Genomic DNA, 26142 nt, shown 5'->3' on the forward strand with positions numbered 1-26142 from the left:
AAGATATAAAGCCAAAATATGCTTGAACAAGAACAGCTTTCTAAAATGCTTCTATTAAGAATAACATATATACTTGACTACATGTAGAAAAGTACTGTACAGCTATGACCTAAATCTATGAAGATACATGCCAGAATAACCCTCGATGATAATGGGAAGAAATTTAAGTGCAGCCTTCATCTGTTTCCTCTGCTTTCCCAACAGGCTACCACTTTAGCTGAGTCTTCAGGTGTTCCAGAAAGGAAGAAAAGACCTTGACTGACCCTAAAAGTGGCAGATCATCTGGCAGAGAGCATCTCCTGCACAAGGAATGGTAGAACAGCAAAGCCTTGAAAGTTCAGCAATAGGAAATGGGCTATAAATTCTCAGCTCTGAGGACATTCCTCTAAAATGAGAAAGAAAAAATTCGTAACACCTGCTAGACAAAGGCATCAGTAAAGTGAGGCTTCTGGATGATCTCTCCATGTCATTTTTCCCTTTGCTCCCCCTGCAACTCTTCCAGTCATACACTCAAATACTTGCACCCCTTTAATAAGTTCAGGTGACTAAATCCACCAGATTTTGCACATTGAGTAGGAAAAAATAATCACTTAAAACTATTTCTGAACAGTGGGTCTCTTTTTCTTCATAAGTAGTGTTTTTTAATTGAGATTTGGGTATTAATTTTAATCTTCATTGGAGCAACATCAAAACATTTCAAAATTTGTCATGAGGATCATGAGATGTAAACACTGCTGTTAGAGAATAGCCAAAAGGCAAATGGTCAGATGCCCAGCTTGGTGCATATACTCTGCTTGCCTTAAAGTTAGGACTTGACTCTACATCTCTCAGTGACAGCTGAGTACCCTAACCACCAGGCTAATGTTATTTTCTCTCCTGTTGGAGCTGTTCCATCTTGTTTAAATAATTAAGAATCTAGTGACCCATGAAGTGTGTCTTTTTAATCCAGTGACTAGGGCATTCACCTGGCAAATTGACCCGTTCATCTGATAAGAAAGAATTCTGCAAAGACATTTACTAGCAAGTCATCCCTAACAAAAAGGAGAAATTTGTGCTTTTTTCCCCACCTGTGTGTTAATTCTCTCAATAACCACCTACTGTGGGTTGCCACACTGCTGGTAAGTTAGCAAGTGTCCAAGCAGCACATTGGCAAAGTGAAACAAAATGTGTGCATGGAAAGACTGTAGAAGGTACCAGAATAATAGTTCTAATAATAGAAATTGGGTTTAGAACAGTTACTCCCAAAATTCTTGTTACAATTTGTTTTGGAAATGGGTTAGGGAAAAATGGATATATACACACTTATAAGATGTACACTTAATACACATGTATGCTTGCTCGGTGTCTGTACATGGAGTTTCCATCTTCCATGTTACCAGTGCCTAAAAACTAATCTTGAGGAATATCTAGAATGCTTTCACAGAGTAGCCTGTTAGATCGGAAAGGCATCCATATGGTGGTGTTGAGGGTCAGGAAATTTGGTCCCTGTTCCTGCAGGAGGCAACATCACACTTAATCCCTTTCTGAACCTTATTAAGCAGGAAAAGTATCAGGAACACTGTAAGAATCACATTCTGAAGTAAGACAAAAAGTTTGCTAGAGGACTGCCACAAAAATGGCATAGCCTCTGACATAATGGAGTCTGCCATACTGACATAATGGAGTCTGCCCGTTTCTAACATTTTTATCTGAAAACCAGTGAAGAGGATTGGGGTAGGCAGGTAAACATTGTTACAGTTACTTTTAAGGGATTTAACTCTTAACACTCTTGCTGGCATGGGCTTAAGCCTTCCCAACTGGTAGCTCACCAGGCAACAGCCAGTCATGTTTTGGGCCCCGTCTTTTGGGGCAGTTTGGTTGAGATAACCCTGTCCTGAGAAGGGGGAGTTCAGCCACTCATCTGTGATTCTGGCTCATTTTACTTACTAATATGGGTTCAGTGAAAGATGTCAGTCACAAATGATAACTTCTGCAGACCTGAGTCTTCTGCTCATGGATTCATGCTACCATCTGCCAACTTTGTAGCTTTGTTTCAAGTGTGGCATGCAAATCTGCCTTTGGGAAGAACCACTGGGGTGACCTGGGGCTGGTACACAGCTCTGGGAAGACCCTGGGAAGTCTGTCCTTCCTCTCTGCCCACCTGCCCACAGGACGCACAGTAGGGCCAGGCTGTGGCATGCAGCTGGGTGGAGGGAAGAAGGGTCCGCACCATCCAGACTTCACTTTTCCCGTTGGCCACCCATCTTCCACACTGTAGTGAGGACTAACAAGAACAACGCTTCAAAACATAATGAAACAGAGTTTAAAAGTGCAGAGCCCTAAAAAGTCTACACGAAGTTCATGACTGACAGCAAGGGCAGGTTTTGTAAACCTCTCCCTATTCTTTTTCCTCTGTGCCGGCAGCTGGCTTGTTTTCCCATGTGCAGTTTTTCAGGAGGCGGCACGAGGTTCGAGCGATGCAGCAGTTGCCATGGCGAGAAGCTGGGGTTTGCACTTTATTTATTTAATTTATTTCTGAATGGCAGTGTGCTGCAGTATGTAAAATCTGCACAGCTCACTAGCACACCGAATGACATGAACCTGGGGCTGTATTTAAGTGTAGCCCGCCTATTGAAAAGCACAGTAAAAAGCAGAACCTCATTTGCAGCTGATTCTGTTGCTTTTGGGACTGTATTTCCCCAGAGATTCATTGCTGAAATGTCCACTGAATCAGAATTAACACTTACCTCAATTAAATCACATTTTTTAACCTGATATGAAGGCAGCTTATATCAGTTCTTTAAATATGCAATTTCAGTGAGACTTTCAGGGGGGAATGCAGCATGGTCTTTTTATCTTTATTTATTTACATAGCAACTAGAATCAAATAGAATCCTTCCTCGACAAAATTTGCAAGGGAACATTTATAAATAATTAACAACAAAAGATACTCCTGAATTTTGTTCTTCAGCAGTACAGTAAATCTTGTCATGCTGAAGTGACACCGGAGAAACCTGTACAAATATATGAAGGTCACTTTCCTTTTAGACTCACTAAATCTAATGACACCAAAGCTGTGTGCAACTGTTGGTTAAAAAATGTGTACAGGATAATGAATCTCTTTGCCCTTCTTTCACTCCCTTCCCACTATTTTTTGAAGCTTTTAGAATGGTCATTGTATGAAACTAAAATCCACAGAAAGAGTGAGTCTTTATTTGTGCCGCTGCCACTAAGCAAAAGGGGTAGAAAGACAAAGTAATTTTTTTGAATCAAATGGCTAGAGAGCCAGCTGAGGATGTGAACATGGGATGCAGACTTTGATCTTTCTTAATATTAGAATTCTCACCCTTTTACATAAAAAGCATACATAGCTTTTATATATCATTAATATATATATATATATATTTACAGGACTACAATGCACTGGGTGTATGTAGAAATCTTAAAACTCACATTATCTCTCTGGGAAAATTCAGCTGTTCATGACACAATACCTGGATGGGACAGCATCCTTCTTTTATCCATTGTATCATCTGGTGCTCTGTGCATTCCCTGCTGCCTGTGAAAACAGTTGTGCAAAACAGCAACAGAAGCTCTATAGGCCAAGCACTATGTCTTTGTTCTTATTTTCCATCCATTTTACATTTCCAAGTTCCTTTGACAGTGCTAGCTATCTTTTTGTTGGTTTAGTAGGTATTATATGGTTTAGTCATATGCACTGATGATTAATTAAGCCAGCTCATATCTGTATTTAAATTCAAATCTAAGGAGCAATATTAAATTTTGTCTTCTACAAGATGAAATAGATGTGTAATCAAAGAATAAAATAATATAAAAAGATCTTTTTCTGTTATAAAGTGATGGAAATTAATAGATTGACTCTGATTGGTGACTGCACTATTGGAATTATTTAATGATGCACACACTTGCACTGTATTATAGAATTAATTTTAAAGTAAAACATTTCATTAGCATAACATCAAAGAAGTATTATCAAGCTTTCATTGTTATGAGATCCATACCTAAGAAAGCCAGATGACCTGTCGTCCTTGCATGGGAGAGTAGGCGAATATTTCAGCACTAGAGCTTTTTGCTGCTGTTCTGCACAAAGCTAGTACTGAATTTTCCAGAAATGTGCTTAGCAGTCTTACAGAACTGAAGCAAACACATAGCAGAGAAAAGTCCCTGAAAGAGTTAGGCAACAAAATGCCCATCGTAAAGATATTGGAGACTGTAATGGGAAAGAAAACCACTGCATGTGTGTATGAATGTTTTATTATGTGTCACTTGCTTTCACCTTGATTTTAGAAATTAGATTCAAGATTCAGGCAACCTTAAATATGGACATCAGTAGAATCAGCTGTTAAGAAAGATCCAGAAATTATCCAGCACCTTCTGCTCTTCACTGGTAATTTCTTGCTTGCTCAGAAAATTCCCTTCATGATATGTAGTACTGTTTTTGAAAAGTTACTGGTAGAGAACCAGACCTCTGCATTTTTCCTGAGCTCCACCACAACCTAAAAATCACAGGCCAGGGAGCTGATTTCTGTCTGAATTTCCACTAGGGCTTGATCTTTTAGGCACTCATGATCACGCACATGGACAGTGTGGGGTGCATCACAAATCATGCCAGCACGCCACTGTCCTGCAACAGGCAGGAATCCTAATCCTCATCAGCTGGGAGCTGGTTGGCAGCATCACACACTCCTTCCACCCCCTCTGTGAGCCCCCCACTGGAGGCAACCACGCAGAAAGTGAAGGTGACACCCACCCCCTGCAGAGCTGAGCTGGCCTGTCTTCTGCTGGGGACTGCCATTTGGGAATCTGTTCCTACACTGAGTGACATACAGGATATCGACAATAAAAATCACCACTCCGTGAAACAGCCCTAGCTTCAGTTTTCATTATTTACTATAACCTTTCAGAAACAGAGACTAACATTTGATTTCTCTAGGCTATGCTTACAAAGCCCAACAGCATGCAACCAGCTGCAAAGCACAGTTAAGTGGCTGAAATTGCAAAAGGGAGGTCTCTGGGCTCTTGCTGGACAAGTTGCTATAGCAGGTGATACTTCAGCTTAGAAGAACAGCACTAGACTTGAACTGATTTCTAAAAAATTTTCATTTTTCCTTCTTTATGATACTACGGTGGCATACACCTGGGCCTTCAGAGGTGAACTGTCTTGTTCACACTTGTACAGACTAGCAACTCGAAAAGGGTTAAATATATTAGCCACTGATTTCAAGAAAGGAACAGGATTGAAAAATGCAACTCAGACCAACCTATTCCCTAGACAAATCACTCATATCAATCATTAGGGAAAACAGGGTCTACTTCTTTGAGGATGACAGACAGAAAAAAAAAATCCCAAACTTCAACTTACATTTATTTGCGAAACAAATCCAAATGAGTTCTTTGAAAGGTGACCAAGGAAATAGATGATAGAAAGGTGATGAAAGCAATCTGTCTGTATTTCACCTAGGCTTTTGATAAGCTGTCACATCAGAAATTGCTGGGAAATGAGAAGACATGGATTAAAAAACAGCTGTCAGCCCAAACCAGACAATGTTAAGTGTTTAAGGTAACTAGTCAATAGGTGGAGAGGCAGAGGTCTTGATGTCACCATGTCCCAACATCTGGGTTCATCCTGAGATTATTTTATTATATTTTATATGTGATTTGTTTGGAATTATTTCACTTGAATTAAAAAATAGATGAAGTGAAAGCTTAGAAAGAGGACTGTAGCTCCTATGATTTCTACTATAATTGAGAAAAGTATCTAGACTCCACACATGTATTTTCTTCATCATATTTCTATTTAATAGCCTTATTCTTTCTCGTCTGCAGAAGAAATTTCTCTTTAAAGACTATATAAAGTGAAAAATCTATCTTTTGAATTCAGCAGAAATCAAAAACAGGTCTCAGAAAATTATTTTTATTATTTAGGATTAGGACCATGCTTTTTTTTTTTAAGCTGCACAAAATAGGAGTATAAACAGCAAACTGTTTCACTGAAATAAATGGAAAGCCCACACATTCAATTTAAGAAAACACATACCAAAAGATTTCACTCCTGCTCCCAACCCCAAAACTTCTTAAGCTAAAGCCCAAACAGTGGGGAACCTCTGACATGTCTGCAGAGCCAGCTGAAATTTAAAGTGTTGTGTGAAGACAAATAGAAAACAAAATCAGGACAAATGTGGGATTTGCTTCAACTTGAAACAGAAAAATATTAAATGAAGAAGTATGAAAATTTGTTGGGATTTCAACTAAAAGGCACATTTCTACAAAATCTCTTTTACTTCCTTTCCTGTTTGTATGATTCCCTATGTAATTCCATGGAATTGCAGCATTTCAATTTTCAAGAGATATTCATAATCCAGTATCAGATCTTGTATGATCTGTCAGTTTTTTAATAACATATCTTCAGTTTATGTTCAGACTTCAAGCAAATTGGAAACCTGAAAAGATTAAAGCAATTGTGACAGCCTAAAGCAACAAAGTACACCTACCCAAAACAAATATCTTCACTTTTTTTCCTATCTTATTATTAATAATACATGTATAAAGTATATTAAGAACTACAAAATACCAACATGTCACACTTCATTCTCTACTGCAGTGTTCGAAGTAGCTGATTGCTCATGAATAACAGCTTCAAAAACTGTGTAAGGATATACTTCCCACTACCTCAACAATACAAAGAGCTTTAATCTCATCTCAAGATGACACATCTACAGAGGTATTACTTAAACATAAAAATCTGATCAATATCCTAAAAGACCCACATACAATGTAATCTTTCAATGTACCTTCTGTACATCTGAAAAGATGGTAGATGTGAAAGATGTATTTCTTTACACAGAAAATTCCAAATTTGGTCTAGTTGATATACAGAAGTTATTAGACTGGTTATTATGGAAAGCATGATTATTTATGATTATTTCTCCTCTCTTACTTTTTTTTTTTTTTTTTTTTTCTTTTTCCACTGAACATGAGGAATAATTCTCTACCAGGGTTATTTGGAGCTACTGAAATCTAAGCAACGATTATCAGCAACAAAACAAATGCTATTCCTGCTCAAAAACAAAAGCATAACAGTGATAACTCTCCCATAGCAAAATTGGCAGTGTTGGACAGGTAATGGTCCTGATTATATTTCTCGGATGCTTTTTGCTACTGTTATTCAGCTTGCCTTTTCTAGCTGGCAGGGAGGAGGAAGCTCCTTCTCATGACCACACAGTGCCCTCATCATCAGTTCCTGACAGTGCTGACTGCTCGCCAAGCCAGTGTGTGCACACTGCCATAAATTCCCTCCACTCAGTGCAGTTACAGTGACCTACATTCAATGCTGAACTTCTCCAGGAAAGCAGCACCTTCCGTCATCCCTCAGCTGTGGCAGTGTTTCTTAGCAGGGACCATTTCAAACAGTGAAGAAAGAACAACTGCAATGTTTGAAAAATCAAGATTGCACTGTAACACCAGAAACAAAGTAGGAAGTAGATTATTGGCCAGATCTGTCTGTGGGTACATATAGTATTTTAAGATAAGATTATCAAAGTGTGTAAGTATAATGCAGTAAGTAACCTGTAAGGAATTGTACAGACCTGAGTTATTTAGCCTGCTTTCTGGTGCAGAAACCTGGATAGAACTGACCAAATGAATATGTGGATTTGGCTCAAATGATTACAAAAGCCCTTTCAGAGAAATAAATCTTTTGGCTTTCATTTGTGTGCTTCACCTTCCTTTACAAAGTGTATCAGGAGTCACACTTGTTAATTAAAAGATTCATGAAAGATAACTGAAAGTAACAATGTAAATGAAAGCCTAGGTAGATACTAGACCTGATAACAGACTTTGAGGTATTGTAAATAATGTTATTGTAAATAATATACATCTCATTTACAAAAAGGTGGCTGAATCATTTTAGTCCAGGGGCCCTTTAAAATCTTTCTCTCTTTCTTCCTATTATTATTTTAATCAAGTCATTCCACCCTTAGCTTCTATTTTGTTTTTATATATATACATATATATATATATCTTAGGGTGATTCCAACTAGAACATCACTTCTGAAATTTGAGCGTATGAATGAATATAAATCCTTCTCCACAATACAGCTGGGCTTTAGGAACGGGATTATATTGGCTTTAACACATATAGATAAGTGTTTATATGTGACTCTAAACTTCTAGAAGCATCCCTAATCCTATATTACTAGGAAAGCTTCAAATTTCTAGGTGAATGTATACAAGCACACATTTTTTAAAATGCAGATAACAATGTTTTTATAGATTCTTTCTGAAAGATATTATCCTATAGGAGTGAAATTTGCTGTGAGCAAGTTTCCAATTTGACGAGAAAAGGAAAAATAATTCCCCCAAACAGTAAACGTAGCCAGAAGGCAAAATTGTTGTTCTTGGGTATTTCTCAGAGCACCAGAGCTTATCTTTGTATGCATGTATTTATACTTCTTTGGTGTTTTTTTTTTTTTTTTTGTTGTTGTTGTTGTTTTTTTTTTTTTTCACTATAATATCTCTATGCTAACACAATACCCACTCTTTGCACTAAGAGATGAGTGAACATTTCAGGACAAGGAACCAAATCTTCCTTCCTACTTTTTATAATGCATATTTTAAATATCCCATGTGTTTCCAAAATTCTTTTGAGCATCTTGTTTGTTATCCTGGCCCAAAGCATTACTCCTTCACCTCCTATCAAATTCTGCATGGGATGTGAATATTTGTAGTGAAATCTTCTAGTAAATTTAACAAAATCATATAGGTTAAGTTTTAAACTACAGGTATTCATTCTTAGGATGCTTCCTTTATACTCTGCTTTTCTGCTGTTCTTACCTGTTCCTCAGTAATGTAAGTTAATTTGTTTAACAAATGAACTTGGGAATTCAGTGAGTCTCATTTAACACCCAGAAACATTGACTGGACTATTTTCAGTGATTTCAGCATTCTTGGGATCAGGCCTGTAGAGATTTAGCCACATAATACTGCCTCTAGAAATTATCTCTTATCAGTCCATCTGGAGCAGTACTCAAACACGGAGTAAGATAATATCTGTATCCGAAATACCCAATTCCAAAGACACTTTGAGTTGAAGTGGAAACAGCTGCATAACCAGAAACATCTTAGTGTACTGACTAAATACTAATAATGAACTGAAACAGACTGTTTTCAGTGAGAATGACACAAATGCAATGCATTAATATTAATTAATATCACATATATTATCAGCATCATTAACCCCTATTCATACATCTGTTGGCATGGTTTTGGATAGGTGGACAGTCTATCCTTGTAGTGGATGGAAAAACACTCAGGACTGAGTTTGCCGTGTTGTGATTAGTAATAAAAATTCCAGCTGGTATCTGGATACTAGTGGCATCTCCAGGAGTTAAAACCAGGGCCAGTACTGTTGAACATCTTCATCAATGTCTGGATGGGGAGACAGAGTCCACCATCAGCAATGATCTCAGAATAAGGGGAAAGGTCAACATGCTGGAGACAAGGACGGCTAACCAGAAAAACCCAGGAGGGCTAGAGAAACAGGCTGATACGAAATTCAAGACTTTAAAAACAAATGCCAAGTCCTGCACCTGGCACGTAATAACCTTGTGCCACAGCTGAGGCTACTGGTCAACTATTTACAAGGTCTTGTAGAAAAGTAATAGGGGTTACTCGTAGACACCAAGTTGAATGTGTTTCAACAGTATCCCTTTGAAGGATGTCAAAAACTATAGCAGGTTTTCCAGAAAGGCTGGAGAAATCTCCATCTTTGGAGATACTCAGAACTTGACTCTGCAAGGACCTGAGCAACCACTCAGTGTTGGCCTTGCTTTGAGTGGGAGCTGAATGAGATGTTCTACCAAGGTCCCCAGCAATTTTATGATTCTAGATTTTAACTACCTGCTCGTAAAAATATGGAATACTACACTTTAATACCAAAGATTACAAAAGTACTAGTTCTGTTATGCACTGCACCCATCCTTTATAATGGAATAGAATTGTGCTTGAGTATTCTTGTGTAGTTTGATGTCCACTTCAATTTTCATTTTAGCAAAATAAGATGGCATATTTGTCATTCTTAAAGCAAGAAATAATTTTACAAGCCTGACATTGACACAATGAAAGTACAGCTTATTTTAAGACAGATATTTTCTAGCTAACAAGCTATTTGCTAGTGTCTGTTTTATATGATTTAGTGACTACCCTCTGCATAGAGCTAGCACACCATTCGTAGCATATGCTCTTTGTTTAATAAATAGATTGCCTTCTGTTCATTTGATAACACATTTACTTGTCTTTTAAAAATGACTTTGAATACTCTAAAAAAAATCCCTTGAAGAATTGGATTTAGTTTATAAAACATGGCATTTTTTGACTGTATCATGCAATTAAAGGATGAATCTCTGAGTGTACACAGTTACCTAGAAAATAAAAGTTTACTGTACTCATTTCCTCTGCTAACTGACCTATTTTCCAGTGTACCTCTCCATGAAACTCTGCTTCCCTTGTTTTCCTTAGAACTGCTTTTTAGCACCCCATGGATTTTTATTACTTGCAGACTAAATGTTTGGCTGTATTTTAGTTAACCTGAAGCCTTTGAAGAGAAAATAGAGACTACTGTGTAGTAGTAGCTTGGAGGCAGCAAAGTTCTTTGCTATGGAGATATAATATGCACTAGTGTTCTTGTCACAGCATCTGTATAAATATCAAGCTTGTTCTCTACTGCATGTTGACAATTTTCTGGCTCTGCATGGTATTCTTCCTGTCTGACACCATGTTCTAGGTGTCATCTTTCCTGCATTTCCTATGGTTTCTCTTTACTTTGTCTCCTTTTGTCTTTCTGTCTTGCAACAGAAAGCAACAAATGAATGTTAACTTTTATCTGACACAATGAATGTGACTTCATATTGTATTCATTTTTGTTTATAGTTGCTGTTGTTTTTACTGTCACTCATTCTAATTCTCCTCTGCACAAGAAAAATATATCTAATTTTAAAAAAGCTGATTCTTGAATCCCTCTAGGAAGTGATGATCCTTTAATGCTGGTATCCACAAATTCAGTACCAACAAAAGTAAACTTTCCCCACCACCCAGCAATTTCATTTCAGACATTACCCACTTCTAAATAAAAACAATGAAAATAAATACCAGGTTTTCTCTTAAGAAGTAAGATTGAAAGAAACCAATCCCTGTGAAGCTCTTCATTCTCTAAGCTCTATACTTTGGGCCAGTTTTCCTTTAATAAAACTCTGTGTTAAAAAGTCAAATAAAGCAAGCTTTAATTCATCCGCAGTGATGTTTCCCCATGGTTCTGAGGAATTATACAATGTCTCTGCTGAGAAACAAAGTACCAACAGAGATTAAATTTCACACAGCCATTAACGATAACCATCCTTCAACAGCCGTCCCTGTTTCATTTGGACTTCAAAGGGGTAACAGCAACAGATTGCTGGCTCTCAATGTTTTATATAGGATTTATGTCACTGCACAGGTTTTGCAAACTGATGAAACATAGCAGACTCTTTATTTGCAATAGCGAGTTCTGAATTTCTCTCTTTTCAGAGTTTATTTTTCCTACACCAGCCATTCAAAAACATCTCATTCACCTGCTGATGGTACATAAAGCAACACAATTTAATTGAGATCTCACAGCTTTTCCCTGTGAACACATGTCCAAATTCTGAGGTACATAAAGACTCCAAAGACAAAAATAACTTAACACATTTGAACATTCAGTTTCTATGGAGACAAATAAAAGTAAAATGTCTAATGTGAGTTCTTATTCAGCCTGATACCTTACAGATTAGAAATACCTCACTAAACCTTAGGGACAGGTATTATTCCATAAGCAAATAAACAAACAAATAAATAAACACAAGAAATACCCCAAACCTTAAATCCTGTGTTTCTAATATGCACTTGTCTATTATAGTTATGCAAGAATTACCGCTGGCAGTCAGTTCCTCTTCTTCTATTACCACCCCACACTATAGCCTTATTGATGTACTTGAGGTATGGTTTGTGTCATTTTCAATAGCAAAATCTTTTTGTTGAAACACGAGCAAATTCAAAGCTCAGGACTTTGAGGCTTCTAGCCTTCACTTCCAAGGGGTTAGAGAATAATAGCTGCAGAGTTAACTGCTACAGATGCCTGATGCTGCTAGGTCAAAGTAATGAATGACACATGAACTGTCTGACCTTTTAAGCCAGGATCAGCAAAAAAAAACAGGCCTGAAAAGCACAGCGTCATGATTAGAGCTGTAGAAGTGCTTGTGAGATTTCTCGCAGGCAGCTGGATACAGATCCTGCTTTTTAAAAGTGCATTTTAAGTGGCACTCTAGTCAGTCTAAAAGATCATATTTGAAGAGGTGCTGTTCACAATTATCATCAGCTTTAATGGTGTTTTCTGAATCCTGTGCTTCTGCAAGGCTTATTAGTTAGACTAATGTCTCAGTCAGTTCTTCCTTCACACAAGCTGCAGGTAAAATACAATGTGAGATTACCAGTACTGAGGGTCTCTAAAAAGCTTTCTGCAAAAAGATGGGCTCTGATGATTATGTGTGAGCCAACTTCTATGCAAAAGCCATGCAAGTTGTCATTAGCACAGCACTGGACTTCATCTCAGTTCTCAGCAAAGCTTTATTAGCTCTATATTGTATCACAGTAATTATGGCTACACGTTTTTTGGCCTTCAGTTTGCTCACAAATGACCAACTCTGAGCCTGAGCAGAATGAGTTCATGCATGACTAAAAATAAAGACAGATAGAAGAAATATGAAATACAGTGCAAGGGTATTGCCTCAGCCACCTTAAGTTGACCCAACTTACTTGTTTTTCATACTGACAAGGCTGTTAATCCATCCATGGATCTGCCAAATGTGTTGTGTGAGAAAGGACTATATATCTGGCCAGGTAATATTTAGTATGCACAAAGATCTTGAAAAGCAGGGTAAAGCCAGGGGTGGTGCTAATTGGACAGCTGTCTGCTGAGTTAACTAATTCTAGCACAGAGGTGGGCAGGAGCCACATCATAAGAGGTCCCTGGTGGAGGACAGCAACAACAGGGTCCCTCAGGCCTGCTGTGGACAGTCTGCAAGGTCTGCCCCTGCTCACTACCAGCCGAGGATCTGCTACGCTGCAGATGGACTCGAGGAAGTTCCATACAGACTAGTCCCAGTCTGCAAATAGTACAGACGCATACCCATGGCACTGTGCTATGAAGAGTTGCTAATCAATTAAATTGTGATTTAGGGATATCTGCACTTCATATTCCACAGGATTATTATTGTTAGCTGTCTGCAACTGCACTTTCACTATGTATTGTTTTAGTTTTATTTGTATGTCTTATTTGTACTTCTAGCACAGAATAATAAGATCTGGTTTGTGCAACTGAGTAGTCCGTTTGTCTGACAGTTGGCAGTCTCTGACTAAGTCAAGGAATTCAAGGGCCGATGTAGAAGAGAAACAGAATTCAGATAATTTGTGAAAGTCGTGAAACGTGCAAAGGAGAGATGTGCAAGTTAGCATCTCCACTGAGGCAGAATACAGCCATGACACCAGAGCTGATGGAAGGCCGGTGCCCAGCTGGTGCAGGGGTATTAGTCAGGTAATGCTCAGGCAGCTCCGGGTTAATGACAGATTTGCTTCTGTATGAGCTGTTATGTGGGGAAATAAAGGAACATGGGGAAGGGAGGGATGAAAATTCAGACTGAGAACACAAACTCATTGGAAACTAGCCTTCAGTACTTCTATCTGTCTAAATAGGAATTGTTTTGTGGAGATTATCCTGTTCATCAATTATCCTGATTAATTAAGGCTTGCCTGTGCAACAAATACATTACCAATTTCACAAAGAGTAGCTAATGGAAAAATAAATTTACGTATAATTCAACAAACAAACAACACCAAAAAAACAATAACAACAACAACAAAAGAGGTGTATATTACTTGACTAGAATTACACCAAAATACTGTCATGCTTTCAATCCTTTAGAAGCCTTACTTCCTGAATTTTTCTTGCATGTTTATTTGACTCAATAGCAGCAAGATCAAACTGCCTAAATGAGTTTTAGCATAGTCTCAAGTCCATATATAGGTAATGTGGAGACAAAGTGCTTTTGGGGTGCTATTCATCTAATCCTAAACCAGACATCTTAAATAGGTCAGATGAGTCATATCCTGAAAGTACTTGCTTTTCTCCATTTAATGTAAAGTGAGGCTGGGGCAACTACCTTTAACACACACACACCTATAGTGTAAATAGTTAGGTGAAATGAATGTCACCTTTGAAATTCAAGTGTAGAATCAGATAGCTAATGCATAACTAAATGATGGCAAAGTGCCAGTAGTGAAATTTTTTAACAAGAAAACAAAACAAAACAAAACAAAAACCCTCAGAAAAATCTCATTAAATCTCAGGTGATTTTTTTTTCTTGATAGAAGTAAAGCCAAAGACTATATTTCTCCACTGCCTAACATAAGGAAATCAGCCTCCAGAGCTCAAGTACTTGCTCCATGGTAGGTCCTGAGAATTGCCCCAGCTATTCTCATACTTCCATACCAAGGTATGGTAATGAAAACATAGGCAAGCCTGAAAAGTAAGTTTTAGGAATTTTGAACTTTGTACCAGTGTTTGAGAATAATACCAGTTGCCGTAACAGTCTAGATGGAAGTTGTACCAAGGCTGGTTAGGAATCTTTTCAGATTTGTAACATTTCTATTTTTCATATTTTAAAGGATTTTTTTGAATATATGTGCTACCAGAAAAACTGGTAGCACATATTATTAATTAAAATTAATAGCAATAAAAACTATAGCTGGTATTTATATCTTGTCCTAACATGTACAAAACCTTATCTAGCATTCTTTGCAAATCCAACACTGATGGAAAAATAGATTTGACTTCAGCCAAATAACTATAAAAAAATACCTAAAAACTTTTAGCACACCTCTATTTCAAGAAAAAAAAAAATCTCTATTGTGCAAATCAAGAATGATTTTGTTATCCATTTGAGAAAGTTTCTGTTTATAAACTGTACTTTATTCTCATAAAATAAACAAGATAACTTTAAAAACATAAAAAAGGTTAAAACAGTCACTTTATCTCCATAATTTTTGCTGCAGACATATTTCCTATTGGATGCCATACTGGAGAGGTTTGCAAAAGGTCATGCAAACTGTATGTAGTATTTTAAAGACTAAGCATTAAAATACAAAAGAAGAGGTCAAGAAAACACAGAGTATGATCTTAAACACAAAAATAGGAACACACTTTCTGTAACTTTTTAGAGTTTATGGGGAGTGAATAATGTAACATCTATTCAAAGCACAAAGTTTGCTAGTATCATTAAAAAGGTGTGATGATCACCAGAGCTATAATCCACCTTGGCAGAAGTTAGAGCACCAAGCAAATCCTGACCCAGGAAGCAGATCATACTAGAAATGTTGTTTACAAGGCAGTGTAGGAAGACCTTTAAAGCTTTTTTTTTGTTTTGTTTTGTTTTGTTTTGTTTTGTTTTCAGGCTATTCTGAGCTTGATCTTGAATGTATCTCTAGAAAACTCCACAGGAATTAGAGAGTGGGGATGAATAGGGTTATAGTGCCATAGCTCAGTTCACCTCAAAGGTGCCACAATAGTGTATAGCAAAGGAAGAACTGCCCCACAATTTTATGCAGGCCCAAAGAAGGAAAACTCAGCTAGTTATCTGGTGGCCGCAGGAGAAACAAGTGCAATAGTCAGAATGAGAGAATATGTCAGTACAAGTACAAGCTGTTCCTCAGGAATATCAATACGGGCTCTGTTCATGCTTGCAAATAAAATGGGCCAGGGACATCATGCTGGCCTTGAGGCAGGCTGACACAACACAGCTCTTGCTTGCATTGTACCATTGAAATCACGACACTTCTGTCTTCAGGTTCTACAAATAAGGTGCCTGCATGAAAACTGTCTTTTGGGACAGATGCCTAGCCTACCTGAATTTTTGAAACATGCTGAGGCACATGCTCAAGGAGCGTGCTAGCACTGTAACTACACAGATGGCCTCAAGGCAATGAGAAGACTTTCACCCTGACCTGCTGTATCTTGCTAGTCAGGGGCAATCCATACACTGAACGGTATGGTCCACTCAATGGGTACATGGGATTCAGAACAGACAGGCACAAAAGGGATGACCCAGTCCTACAGTAGGAAGGGTTGGAAAATTATACCTACAAGGAAAAAAGGAAGGTTTGATCCGGGAAAGTAATGAAGAAAAAAACAGTTTTTATTACTACTCATTCTTCCAAGGGGTGGATTAACAAAGATCCTGGCAATGACCCACAGAATGCTTGATGGCACACTGTGCAAGTCTTGTGTCAGTGGATACCTCAGTTGCCCAAGGAGTGTATTTGTTCTGGGGTTTCTTTGAGGTGAAGACAGCACTACTGCAACATGAAGAAAAAAATAATCAAGGCAAATGGAAGATGAAGAGCTTAAAGAAAATAAAAGCGTTGTTTAATTGTGTTATTCCACATTGTAGAGATGACTGAAAAATAGTATACTTTTTAAGGGGAAAATGCTTCCTAGATTCTTCAGTGTGTTAGTGAATGTATCTCCATATTCATAAAAATATGTTTTCTTCTCATAATAGTTATCTATTTTACTTGAATCACATACTTAACAAATACAGGGAAAATAGTGTTTGCTTGGCTTGTTTCTGGTCTCTTGCAGGTAGATAATCTTGTATTTATTTAGCAACTACATAATGTCATAAAATAGTATTGTGGGGAAAGTGTAAGTTCCAAATTCCAATTTCTGATATTGAGACAAATATAGCATTTTTTATTGAATAAGAAATGAACAGCTACTGTGTATCTTGCACGGTGTAGAAGTGTGTTACAAGAATGTAGGTAATTCTCTTCAGGGAAAAAAAACAAATGTTTGGCTGTATTCAGTGAGAATGTCTTTTAAGATAATACGAAATTAGGTTCTGGTTAAAACTCATGAGGGATTGGGCTACACTTTTGAAGGCTTTTTTAATATTATTTTAGGGTACGCCTCAGCTTGTGACAAAAATGATGTAAAGGGGACAGGAGGAAGGCATAGTCTTAATTGCAAGATGCAGAATGAACAATGCTTTCTTAGACTGATTTGCCTTTTTCTTTTCTTCTGTATCTACATGTGTTTAAACCATCGGCAATGGAGATTTAAATCAAATTCAGGGTTGGTATCTTCCTGATTATGTTGCAATTGGAAAATTGCTCAGTTAATGATTATGAAAGTTATTTCTATGGAATGGTATATTATTTCAGGTTTTGCTCTTGGGGATTACTGCCCAATACTATTTTTAAAACAAAGCAAAAACCTGATGCTGGATGAAGTATAAACATTTCTCTGTTACAATAAGATGTCATAAAAACTGTAGCTCAAGTGCTTATATAAAAAAAATGTGAGCTACTGTTCCCATAGTAACAGGCAACATATTTTAGCTAACAACTGCTTTCTTTTCTAGGGACTTCATTGTCATTGCAGTTTACAAAATACAAAAATAATTCTTCTAAGACTCTGACATGGTGAACAGGCAAAACATTGGAAACCTGTTGAGGGAGTTGTAGTTTTCATTTCAGATGCAGTCTAATAGATTGTTTCTTTCTCAAATCACCCATATTTCATAGCATTCTCTACCATCCTCTACCTATCATGCAGTACTTTAGTTCTCCTTACAGTGCAGGAGATCCAGTGAAAGACACCTGATGCTGCCCTGCCTCTAGGTTACTCTGATTCTTTCTAGAATGAGCAGAAGCTTCTTTGCTGGCAGATTTCCTCCTTCTCCCCTTCCTCCTCTCAGTTACCAGGATAAGATTCACTTCAATGCACAGAGTCAGCACAACATATCTGGGGCACCTGTTAAGCCTTGCATTGAGCCTACACACAGTTACTGATTTAATATGCTGCTGACACACTCCCATAGCTGCAGGTCTTTTGCTTCCCCAATGGTTCTGAGAATCTTGCTATTAATCTGAATCAAGTGTTTTCTTCAAACTGTTTTTTAAAACATCTGGTTCTACAGTTTTCAATTACATTACTTAAAGGAGACACCAGAACTTATATTTTCATTAAAGGTACCCTGAAATTTCCCACTTAAGTGCCTGCAGTCCAAATGGGAAGATTAGGGGGAGCACCATTGATTTTTATCTACTGGAAGCTTAGCATTGCCAGCCTGCATTCCTTTCCTTGTGAAGAATAATGTCTTACACTATTTTCTCAGTAAGGCTGGAAGAATTCCTTCTGGAAGAGAGATCTAATCAATGTCAGCAAGTGAATCACCACATGTCCATGTGTAACTGATGCTTTTGAAAGCAAGCTGTATTGGCCACTGAATTTGATAGACTCTGTAATGAAGTGCTGGCTCTGTCTCTGAAGTTCTCCTGTTCTGAGCCCCTGACAGGGACCCTAGGGCACCTACCTCTTCACAGATCTTCTTTCCTGAACAAATATATGGAAGATAAAAGCACTAAGTGGTTAACTTCACAGCTGAGAATTACTTATGCATGATATTAGGATGCAGATAAATTATCTGACTTTGAAGGTATTTTCTCATTTTGGTGAGTTGAGCTGTGCACTAAAGACAAAGGCTGACACGGGGAGTTGGAAAAGCATCTGTGGTGCTGGAGTACAATCACCTGTCCTGAGGGTAGGGAACATGAAAATTTGACAGCAGCAATTCAGGGATCTATCTATGTGTGAGATGCAATATATGCCACTCGTGAACTTCACCTACAAAAATGCAAATAGTAACCATGGCAGCTATTTTTCTTTATTTTTTTTTTTTTTCCCAAACTACAACACAGTGCATGCCTTTTTCCAGACAAAGATGCTATGACAAAGAGGAATAATCCTCTACTTCCACATCTATCCAAACAAATATACAGAACCTGCCTATTATTTAATTCATACCAACTAAAAGTGTATGAAACAGCACCTTGATGAAGCTGTTTGACCATTTAAAAATAATAAAAAATAAGCATTACACCTACCACAGTAATTATTACAGTTTTATCCTGCATCTGAACATATACAATAAGCAGCATTGGGTTACTCTACTTAAATAGTGCCTTAGCATTTATTGTCCTACAGTACAGATTCTGCAATCCCCTGTCACAGATTTCATCACAGCAATTTCATGTTCTTGAGCTGCCAGGCAGGTTGAGTGTGCCTGTCAAACAACAAAAATATAGTAAATATCCTTCTTCTGCAAAAATTGATCAAGTGGTAACAACCAGGGCTGTAAAAAAAAAAAACATCTCCATATTAACTGGCAGTGCTAGGTCTTTCATTAAAATCAAACACTCACATACAAGTCACTGATCTTGACAGATAAGTCTAACACTATCACATTCAAAATTTCTGGTTATACGAATCACAACTATGTTAAGTCAGAGGTAGAGTAAGCTATGGAAAAACTCTAGCCATTATCTCTCTGATCCTTAGGGTCATTCCCTGTGCTGAGATCAGAATTAGGAAAGAGTTCTAGAACCATCCAAAACTGAAAAAATGTCAAAAGAAAAATTTAAATTCAACATCATATTGATTTGGAAATAGTAAGGACAGTGCATGACATGTTAACTTTTACTAGTGTCAGTTAACAATTTCAGAAGAAGCAGCTTATAGTGGTGTGATTTATTGTCAAAAATCTTGTAACAGCAATGCAAACCTGACTCATGATCTATGCAATACATTAAACATATGCAGATTTTGTTGGTTTGCATTGGCTTGCCATTAACATCTATTCTCCTTAGCATAGCCTTAGTAATTCACAGATGAGACTGTTAATTACAGAAGTACAACATGAAACATTTTAAATAAATGTTATAATGTAATTATAAATTAAAAATATTTTGAGTTAATATTGATTTAGGGGAAATAATATTTAAGAAAACAATTTAATTAAAAAAATAAAAAATGTTTTAGAACTAAAATATGGAATTATTTTAAAATTTACCTTCAATTTTAACTTAAGGTAAATTAATTATTTTTAATAATAGTGTATGGAGTCTTAAAAGTTGTTGCATAAACTTACAACTAAAATTCATTAAGAATTTCATAAAGTTCTTAATTGATCAGTGAGGATCTTAGTGGTCACGATTCACATTTTGTCCTGGAAAACAGATACATACCATAGAAAAATATGTACTGATATGAACTGCTTATTTCGTAAAATATTCTTGGTATACCCTTCAGCTGCTCCAGGTTGGCCTAAACATAGGACTAAGGAGTAGAATTGGAAAGTAAGTAATCACAGTTAATTAGAAACATCGTCACTGCAGTATTTCATACTTGTCTATTTTAAGCAGCTACCACCTGAAAATTTCCAAGCAGTTCAGAAACTATAAGATAAACTACTTTTAGATTAGCTGTGAAAAAAGCTTATGTTTTGAACAGGTTATGAAAATGAGAAAAATAAAGGAAAAAAGTATGAAGTGAGGAGGCAAAGATCACAAGAAGTCAAGCTTTAACTTGTGATTGTTAGACTTCTGTCTCAAACTTAAGGCAATTCTTTTCATTTCCTGACAGCTTTATAGAGAAAATAGCCAACAGTTTTTCTTAGAAATGTAGGATCTCCTGCAAAATTAGAACAAGGCAATTTTTAATAGTAACTACAATGGAAAGCTCAATAGGTATGCACAGGACTTCATAGATCTGTCAGAATCTATAAAAACACCATATTTTGGCAGATTAATGTCAAATTTATGCCTTGAGCCAACATGGTTGTCCTCTTTTCAATTCACAATCTAAATTATCCTCCTTAAGGATTTGCCTATGGCTATAATTCCAATTTAATAACTTTCTTCATATGAGTTCTTGTGGACTATAGAATTAGTTTAAAACATATCAATATATTTCTTTTAGCAGACTTTAACATTTCATGGGCTTCATTTGACCTATTTCTCTTAACATTATACTGGGGCTATTTAAGATGTTCTGCAGCATAACAGGTTCACAACAATTTCCAGCAAGTATCACAGGCTAAACAGAGAGCAAGAATACTTGAACGACAGATTAGAAAAATCTCTGCCTTAATAGACTGTTCGGGATAATGTGACAAGGCCAATATCATAATTACTGTTGCCCTTGTAGCTCTCAAACAATTATGTTTCAGATTTTTTCTAAAAAGAAATGTTTAATTGAAAAAGAATCAAGTCATGAATTTATGTATTTGTAAATCAGAGATACATCATGCAGCTCTGCAGTAACTGGTAGCCAGAGTCCAAATCTTTTTTCCTTTCTTCATTTTATTTCCTTTTAATTCTGTTTGGTGGTAATGAATGAAGTATATAATTACTCTGATTCATCCTGTATCTTTAAATGAAGTTTTGCTCCCCAGAGCACTTCAAAACAATAATTAATAAAATACCAAAAAATAATAAATTAAGAGCACAACTAAAAATTAAACCCTTAACTTGATATTAAACAAGATCAAGAATTGTAGAAATCTCAGAAAGATGAATGTTATAGAAGTTTATAGAAGTGGTTAAGAAATTAAGTCATCTGTACCACTATACCAACAGCTACATATATAGTTCTTACTGAAAAATATAAAACAGGGAAGAACCAAAAAAAGGAGTCCAAATAAATCTGAAGATTAAAATAAACCCGTACAGCCAAGCACCTGTGTCATATGTCTCTCTGAACCTCCTCATTTTAAAGGCTGTATATATAGACCCTTCTAATTCTGAAATTACCTTTTTTTTTTTTTTTTTTTTTTTTTAAAGTTAGCATCCTTTTCATTTGCTTGTTTACTACTTTTGTCTGTTTTCCTCTCTCTGTTAATAGAAACCTGTGCTCTGGAGTAGGGACACGACACCATACTGTTCACATCCCAGCTGAGCTCCCCAGTGCAGACCCCAATCCCAGGGAAGGTTTGCTTGGTGCCTTCTTGCTCCATCACATGAGAGGCTGGCTCCAGAGCAACCCAGCTGGGAAACTCATCAGCTGTGTTAGACCAGGAGCCTGAAAGACCTTGGAAACAAAAAAATAATCTCAAATTTCAATCAGTTTGAAATACATATATATATATATTTATCTTTCCCTCCCCTGTGCAAATTCTCATATCAGACTTTTCTTTTTGGTTGGTTCATCTGGCATGTTCATGCAAAACTTGTTTGCAGGTTTATCTGGCAGCCTGATATTTTGAACAGCAGGACTATGCACTGTTAAATCCTACTCGAGACTCTGAAGGCAGAGGTGCAGTGTACATAAACCATCTCCTCACTGTTTTCACTTGAGACAAAAAGTCAAGGAGCAAACACAGAAGTGTAATTAATGGAACTGAAGAATTATGAAGCCAGATAAGACCTATACAAGATGAAGTGTAATAGATGAAAGAAGGCTTATTTCTTATTTGAGAACCTGCCCTTGAATTTTACAAAACAGGAGGCACAAGGGGAGCTCAACTGTGAATGACTTTTGTTTGTTTGTTTACTACCTTAACATGCTCCATCTCCCTGTGGCTTGATGGCTTTCATTTTGTTTTATTTTTTTTATCAAGATTATGTTCAGCCTAAGCTGAAATATTTTGCTCTTTTTGAACTCGATGCAAATCAAAACTAGTGGCACTAAAGTTCAGTAGAAAGGTTAGGAAAAAAAAATCATTCAGACAGCCTTCAGTTCAATGGGCAGACAACTCCCTGGACAAAATCAAGATGACAGCCAGCCAAAAGCATCTCTGAAATAATAATTTCTCCAAATCTTTTTTTCCTCCAATTCTTTTAAGATGTGACCTCTCAAATAACTTTGAACTTTGATATTCTGTTATTGATACTCTTAGACTAAGTTCCATTTAATGTTATTGGTTGTAAAACACCCATTCTTCATTAATATTCTATCCAACTTTAAACTTGCCGTGCTTTGGGCAAAGGCAGAGAAAAAGGATAAACAAGGTAAGGACTCTGTGCTTCTGACTGAATGCTACAGAAACTGCAAATAATATGGCTGAACAGACATTTTCAAATAAGCTTAGATTTCAGACACAAAGTCCCAGTACTGGTATAATGAATGAGATGTCCATTTAACTTCTAGACCTAGCCGATCTCTGAATAGGAAAGTGCACAGTTCAGTAGGCAATTAACTAACCTGTGAAATGATGCTCATTATATGGTCAAAGTGTTACTTCTTCTGGAAAACGAGCAGGTCGCCAACCAACTACCTTGATCAGATACACCCAGGAATTAGAATGGATATTTTGTGTTCACACTCGATTAGCATTTGAGATCCTCTTTCTCTAAACATTTTTTGCAGGACTGCATGTGCCAAATTCCTACCATAGCTCAAACTATTATGCAAAGAGACCTGAGAGTAGAATTCCATATGGCTCTACCTTAGGTCTACCAACAGCGCTGAAGACGACATTATTTTCCTCAGACTATTAAATGACTCAGAATCAAAAAAAGAAATTTTGAAGTTGAGTTCTAGCATTATATTGCCCACTATAAAAAACTGTTAGAATAAATAACCAGACATAGTTTTGTTCCTGAAGTATTTTATGAAACTTCAGGTCTGTTTAGACAGATTGCAACAAAATAGTATTTGTCATTAAGACAATGAAAATTAAAGTCTGTGGATCATACTAAAGAGTTTGGATGCTTTAGTTTGGGGTGCTAATAAGTAAAGAAGAAAACACTCCAGACATATTAGAGTGGAATTAAAAGAAACTACAGCAGAGAGGTAGAAAGCACATTTTGACTACTGCAGATTCATAATTCAGCAGACAACCAGTTAATACATACATTGTTCAGAATATGAATTCACAGGATCATTCACAGCTAATGTAAAGCAACCACAAAACTGTTGTTAATTTCTCTCTCCAATGTATTAAAGGTATATTATTAACCTGTTAAGTGAGCTAGTACAAGATACTAGGTGTAGGGATGTGTATGAACTAGGGCATAATTTAGTGTACCAATAAGTATCTCAGTACATTTACAATTCAAAGGGCCTGAGTTCACATTTGAACATGCAAAAATAAGACCTGAAACCTTTCTCCTTTAATATCAGTTGTTGCTGCCTTAGTGTACAAGAGGATTGAGCCATTCTCCATCTCATGTAAGGAATTAGGCTATTGTGCAGAAAGGGAATGCAAGATCTGTACTCGCACAGACATACTCTGACTGAGCAGTCCACTCCCTTTTGAGTCAGGGATGCCTCAGTTTTACCTCTATATTCACCATAGTTTATGTACTTATCTGAAGAATTCAATACCAACTACTTAACTTATCCTTCAAGTAAGAAACAGAGTCATCCAAACTCTGTCTCTTCCTCACTACCCATGAAAAAATGTCATAAGGAAAGCAAATAATTGCTTTGGACAAGCTGCTGCCACCAAAATCTGGTTTAAAGCAAACAAACAGAAGACTGAGAAAATGTGACAAAGGACTTGGGTTAGACACACAGCATGGGAGATTCTGCTCTGGGAGGTAAAGATCAGAGGAAGGGTGTAACGTCATTATAATCTGGCCAGTTTTGTGGCACATTTACCATTTGGATAACCCCGAAAGCCAGATCTCTCATGGTTCTGCCATGAAGGCACTGATGAATGTAATTAGAAGAAATGTAATTACCTGAATAGTTTGGTATGAAAGCTCAGGAAAAGCCTTTGGTTATAGTAGATTGACAGCATCATATTTTCTGATTAGCAGAATCACAAAAATTAGAGTAAGAATTCATATTCTTGCATGTTTTGAAGTCTCATTTTTTTCATCCTGCTCCCTAGAGCCATGCTGGCTATTCCTCCTTCCTCTTCAGACTAATGACCACCCAAAGCTGAGTGCCCCCTTAGGTATGAGCAGGTTGGAAAAAGCTGCTTCTTTTTTTCTTTCACGTGCTGCTTATTCATATAAAGAATGCCTATTTCAGTAAACATTCCCTTCCGCTTCTGATCTCTGTCAATCACATCAAACTGGAGGGAAAACCATTCATTCCTAGTCTATCAGCTATGTTTTGGGATTGACACTGGATTGCTTGACAGATACAGTCACTGCAACCTGAGCTGTCAGTTCAGAACCGTACCTAAATGCCTAAAAAGGGGGAAAGAGAAGGGAGGCATTACGTACAAAAAAGAAATGACTTTGCTTCTATACACAGCATTTTCAAAATTTCTACATGAATAGATTGTCTATGGTTCTCATAGGTTTTGAAAAAAAAAAAACAAACAAACAAAAAAACAAAGCTCTTAGGACAGCTGTCAGAGAACCAGTCTTACAGTGTGAGCCTTGAAGAGTACAACATAACTTAGCAAAACAAAAGGTGAAAGGTGCCTTGATTGCTATATATAAATTTTTAGTTGTAATAGGGGTGTTGAAATTGTGTTTGTACAAAGATATGGAAGATGCAAGGTTTGTAGGTCAGTAACTTCATTAGGCCAGATGGCACAGCCAAAAAATGTGCACAAGCTTCTGTGCACACAGGCTTTTCAACAGGTTACTTCAAATAATCCGTTTTTCATAGACACTTATTCAGCAAACATATCTGGGAAAGGGAAACTTTTCGGTCTTACTGACAGAGGCATAGCAAAAGGAAGACTGGCAACGGAAATTAGACAAATGCAACCTTTCCACAACAATGCAATTTCCTAGCACTAAGGGTAATTAAATATTGGAACGGCTTACCAGGGGAGCTGGTGGACTCGCCATTGCTTGGAGCTTTAGGACGAGATTAGATATCATTGTAAAAGAGATGCTTTAATCCAGCTTCTGGAAGTTCTCAACATGCCCATAACACTTGCAGCTCTGCATTAAGACAATGACTATAATCAAATCTCATACTTTAGGGTTTCAGCTGATCAACTGCAAGGGTTATAAAGAATTTATTTTTTTCCTTGACATAAAAAACAAACTTTTTGGTGTGGCTTATGTCCTGATATGTCTCTAAAGTAACAAAAATTGCCCACAGCTATGGAAAACACAGGAGGAGCTGATGTAGTGGCCAGTGGTGATAGGAAAAGTACTTTTTCTTAATCCAAGCAGTCATATCCTAATGTGAGCTCACTTTGTTTGAATTTGAAGCCATCTGGATGCAAACCACCTCTGAACTGGGAACTATGTGATCAGGTCAGTGCAGATCAGGTTTAATCCGTGTGCCCAGCTAAGGGCTTGGCATTTGTTCCCACTCAA

The 26142-nt window shown here is 37.1% G+C and overlaps 1 protein-coding gene across 16 annotated transcripts in view; it reads right to left on the bottom strand.

Annotated features, from left to right (window-relative positions):
* Positions 1 to 26142, bottom strand: part of DLGAP2 (DLG associated protein 2) — a 325073-nt gene that overhangs the window by 134364 nt on the left and 164567 nt on the right. For 4 of the 16 annotated variants that reach the window (XM_035323325.1, XM_035323323.1, XM_035323324.1 and 1 more), the window contains exon 4: positions 25639 to 25758. The exons of the other annotated variants lie outside the window; for them this stretch is intronic. The gene's annotated coding sequence lies outside the window, so the exon portion shown is untranslated. The remainder of the gene's footprint in view (positions 1 to 25638; positions 25759 to 26142) is intronic. 16 annotated transcript variants of the gene reach the window in all.

This window comes from Oxyura jamaicensis, chromosome 3, assembly GCF_011077185.1.
Source record: "Oxyura jamaicensis isolate SHBP4307 breed ruddy duck chromosome 3, BPBGC_Ojam_1.0, whole genome shotgun sequence".
NCBI classification, from domain to species: domain Eukaryota; kingdom Metazoa; phylum Chordata; class Aves; order Anseriformes; family Anatidae; genus Oxyura; species Oxyura jamaicensis.